Below are 5,000 nucleotides of genomic sequence, written 5' to 3' on the forward strand. Positions count from 1 at the left end.
TATGTGACGATTATCGTGGAACTGTGGCTATGTTCTGTTTCGTTTTAATTGTATTGTGGAGAACATTAAAATGTGCTTTTAAAAACTCCAATTTCAGTCTGAAACTTTCTTAATTTCGAAAAACAAAGATGTCTCTTTCGTAGCTTCCGTATTTTCCATATTTTTTTATTGACTAATTCCTACCATAAATGAAAGAAAGTTACCGAACATTCGAATATAACATTACAGGAGTACAACGACAAAAATTGAAACAAAAAACTTTGGAAAAAAAATACACCCTAACCCCGACCCCGACCCCGACCCCGACCCCGGGCCCGCGTTTGGCTACTACCCTCCAAAAGTTTGCATAGGAATTGTTTTTATTTCCACTTGGGAATTATAATGGTCCCAAGAGAAACTGGAAAAAATGCTTATGCAAAATTTGGAGGGACAAACAAAGAGTAATATGGTATTTTTGATATTGGCTAATTGATACTATATTTACTCCATTAGGTGCTGTCCTAAAAATAAACGCCAGGTCTCGTCGGAAAGCCGGTGTATTTTGCTCCAAATTCACACTTTTTCTATTTCAAAACTCTCAACAATTAGTTAAGCCTCCTTTTTACTGAGAACTGTGAGAAGTCTTGATAAACTAAATATGCGTCGCCTCTTAATAGGCCTTTTTCGGTGTATTAAAATTCACATTGATAGTGAGGCAGTGAGGACAAAGACAAAGGAAAGTGGATGATATGTAAATATTTTCACATTCATTCCAACGTGTTTCTATTGCTGTTGTCCTCACTGCCTCAAAAATATTTAATATTTCGGAAATGGCCTATTAGTGCTTTACTCGGTTCACAAGAAGCACTGCACATAATTGAACAAATACGGTATTATAACAATGAGATTATATAACCTGTACATACAATTTTAAATTTTATAGGAACATGTGCACGACCTTACATAAGCATCCAACAGGTCAAGGTATGGCTTCTTCCGTTTCTGTTTTATAGCGGAAGTGTCAAGTTCAAAGTACTTGCAAATCTCCTCTAACATTGCTATCGAAAATTTAGAAAGCTTCGATGTCGCGGCCATTTCGCAAATGTTGTATAATTGAAATGTGATTGGGTGCTGGATAGATATTTCATTGATTACCTCCTGACGCATCTCTTCAAGCTCTTGTTCCGCCATTGCAGACAGCAAGTCGTCACGATCATCTTCGTCAGCGAGATACGAGGTTGATGAACTGACTTGCACTGATTTCTTAGCAGCTAGACGTCTCCTTTTGGCCAGGTTTTATTGCGGCCTTTTCCGTGGTTGGATAAATCAAGGAGTATTCTGCATCTTGTAGCTCCTATTGTCCATCCAATCCCCAGCTTTCCACGATGGCGCGGTCATGCTTTCTAAATTGGCTGGCATTTTGAAAATTTCTCCTGACACCATATTAGTTCCACCTCATTTACGGGACCAGTTAACGAGTATGAAGAGAGATGATTTTCAATATCTTTTGAACACGCGCTCAATGGAACAACCTGGATATCTTTCTTTCTATCACTACTGTCGGAACCACAGATTCCTCCAGTTATTGTCTTGAATGAACAGCAGACCTCCATAACTATAAAGAGCGGCTCTCAAACTGATACCTAGTTAATAAACCGCATTCAACGAAGTGACTCAAAGGAGTCAGTTAACTTGTCAATCAATAAGGACTATTCGACTGTTTTGTGGAAATCAGTTTTGTCCCTTGTGTATTAAACACTGTTTTGATGGTTATTTTATTAGGTAACTTCTCCAACTCCAAACGTGGCGACCGTCTCTTTCACGCAACGATATCGATTGAGAGCTCTCGCATGCTTTGTGTTTCCTCCACAGGAAGAAAACATTTTCGTTGAGGAACGCAAATTTTCCGACTTCAAATTATGCTTACTAACATGTTAATTGATGACATCATGTCGGTGACAACACGTTGGTCTTCCATTGGATACCCTGTGGTTGTTGTGTGGACAAAGTGGGTTTCGACAAAACACTGACCCCCGGTCAACTGACCCCCCTACTGACTTCCCTACTGACCCCCTATAAAATCAATGGGAAAATGAATACTGCTTACTTAAGCCTCAAAAACCCTTTTTAAACAGCATTGTTCAACAGTTCACAACAGCAATAACATTCACTGATGTTTTGTAACAAAGCGACGTTGCAATTTCCACACTTGCACCTAAAGTTTAGCAAAGTTATGTTAGCAGAAAATTAATCGAAGAAATACATACAAAATAGCGCAAGGAGCAGGCGTGCCAACACGTGTATAAATGCATAACTAAAGCTCACGCGACAATGTAAATAAAGGAAAAATACGCGAATCTCACCATTCCTTCAGTTCTACATTGCCCTGTAGCCGGTCCTTAAGGCTTTGTTCGAGCTCTTCGTTAGCCTTCATTTCTTCTTGGTATTTTTTTATCCATTTTGCATCAGCCAGTGGCTCGTCAGTATAAGCAGCATCGTCATCGCTTGAATCGCTCGAGGTTTCTGGTGATCGTGGTGAGACTTGGGATGAATGCCCTTCGTCTTCAACTTCGTATCCAGCGATAAAATTCCTTTCCGAGTCGTCTGAGTCGAAGCTCGTCTCCAAGTCCGATGATTCGGAAGACATTGTAATTTTCACTTGAATTTCAGAGGCTAGAAAGGCTATTGCAGATCGACGAGTGGCTGAGAATTGCTTGAGCGTCTTCTCGAAGTGACGTCACAACTCTACTCTGCCCAGATCCCCATTTACGCGGTCGTGATCTATTCGGAACTCGACTTCAACGGAGCATAAATATTCAAGGATTTGACCAAATCCAACAATTTCTTCGAAGAAATACTCACAAAAGCATGAAGATTTGTTTCAGCGAAAAAAAAATTTAGGGGTTAGGTGCACTTTAAGTCTAAGCACCCATTTTAAAAAGGTTAGTTTTCGATTATTGTTGTGATGGCCGATTACTTCATGTAAGCTAACCTTTTTAAAATGGGTGCTTAGACTTAAATATTGTTGAACAATGCTGTTTAAAAAGGGTTTTTGAGGCTTAAGTAAGCAGTATTCATTTTCCCATTGATTTTATATGGGGTCAGTAGGGGGGTCAGTTGACCGGGGGTCAGTGTTGTCCAAAACCTGACAAAGTGTAAAGTTTTATTCTGCAGTTGCCGTTTACATATGTATAGTTCGATACATTTTTAAAGCTCCCACTTCTCACTGAAAAACAGGTATGGATTAAAATGGTATCATTTTACTTTCTGCTCTTTATTTAAAGCGGTTTCATCTATTTTCATATCAAACCAAAGACAAATATCGTCCTGCTGTGTTCTGACCCGAAAGGTCACAAGAATGCAATTTAACGACATTTTAAGCGCTCGAAGCGTCACGCAAAAGTAATTCCCCAGAGATTTCTCTCTATCAAACGAAAGACCTTTGTTCCAACATTCGACGGCCGAAGTTTCAAAGGGTCTAAAGGTAGAGCACATTCTCTGTAAGATATTTCGTAAGACTCAGTTTTAGTGACATAAAATATAGGCGCCAAGAGTAAAATTACTTTAAAATTATAGAATGTCTTAAATGCACTCAAACTTGGCCAAACGATAATTAAGAGATTGCTCAGTTAGGATAAGGAGGAATATTTTATGAGGGATGCTTCAGTTGACCTTACAAGACCCTCAAAATAAAGAGACAAATCGCTTGTCCGAGCGGCATTTTCGGCGGTGTTCGGTTATTTGCATTTTTCTCCAAAATAAATCGGTAATAACCCAAATCATAGCCTCTCCACGGAGTGTCTGGAAACGGCCCAGTCCTTAGCCAATATGTTATTGCTCGGAAATTCATGTCGTCACGTGACATCGAAGGTGCACGCTGGAAGCTGGCAGCCATTACAGAGACTAAATATATTGTGATGCCTGGAGTAAACTGCTCAATATTTGGGTGCGGCGTGTCACGAAAGCCAAAATACCAAGGGATCGGTATTTTTAAAATTCCACCTTCCGCTGAAAAAAACAAACAAAGCTGGAGAAAGGCGTTATTGCACGTTGTAACGAGAGACAGAGTTGTCGACGCAAGTTTCCGAAAACAAATAATAGAAGGGAGTGTGTTCATTTGCGAGAGGCATTTTACGCCAGAAGACATCGAAATTCGTAAGTTTCAGTTCTTTTCGTATTTATTCTTGTATTAGAATAATCTTTTTGGAAGTTTCGAAGCTGAAATATTCGAGGTAGTTGACTAATGAGTGTTAATATCTCTAATAACAAGGCTGGAGGCCATGATGACCCTATTGTTTTCAATGCTCATACGACGTTAACTTCAATCTGAAGCGTAAACTCGTAAAGGATTTTTCAGATTCGGAAGTATTTTACCATGTCAATGAAATTTTAGAGTGAATATTTTTCTTAGAGTTTTTATGTAGGTTTTTGAATTAATTTAACTAGATTATACTTCTGATGTAATATCATTGCAAATATTTTTAGCGTCCTCAAAGTAGGTTTTTGCGGCAGTAAACTACTATTGAATTATTGTCTTTGAAAAGCCTCTTTGAAGAAAGTCAATGAAGTACGCATGTATTTACGTACTTTTACACTACAGTGCTTTTTAGGTTTTGAATGGATATATGCTTTTTTTGGTAACTTTGGTAATTTGTTTTCAGATGAAACAAGGAAAACTCTCCGTACTGGTGCAGTTCCCACTCTCAATTTACCAGTTAAAAATCATGCAAGTAAACAAAGCGACGACTTGCATCCTCGTAAATACCTCACATTAAATGTTGATGATATAGCCAAACCTACAGTTCCTTCAGTCTGTAAACCCTGTTTTAAGAATGTAGGTGACTTCATAAAGCATATTGATAGTCTTAAGTTGAGTGGTTGGACTAGGTCAACAAAAGATTACAGTTCTATAGTGTTCAGCATGTTTGATGGTATTCACCATCTGCTGAAGTACCAAGTAACTGTGGATTCAAGCCTGGGGTTTAGTGTTTCAGTATATGGTTGGTTTCTTCCTGACAACC

General features: G+C 38.8%; 1 protein-coding gene and 1 pseudogene across 1 annotated transcript in view; one reads left to right on the plus strand and one right to left on the minus strand.

Annotated features, from left to right (window-relative positions):
- Positions 1-5,000, plus strand: part of LOC138021308 (uncharacterized) — a 188,633-nt gene that overhangs the window by 161,496 nt on the left and 22,137 nt on the right. The window lies entirely within an intron of this gene.
- LOC138018807 (uncharacterized) lies at positions 2,107-2,626 on the minus strand (annotated as a pseudogene).

The sequence above is a fragment of the Montipora capricornis genome, chromosome 10, assembly GCF_036669925.1.
Source record: "Montipora capricornis isolate CH-2021 chromosome 10, ASM3666992v2, whole genome shotgun sequence".
NCBI classification, from domain to species: domain Eukaryota; kingdom Metazoa; phylum Cnidaria; class Anthozoa; order Scleractinia; family Acroporidae; genus Montipora; species Montipora capricornis.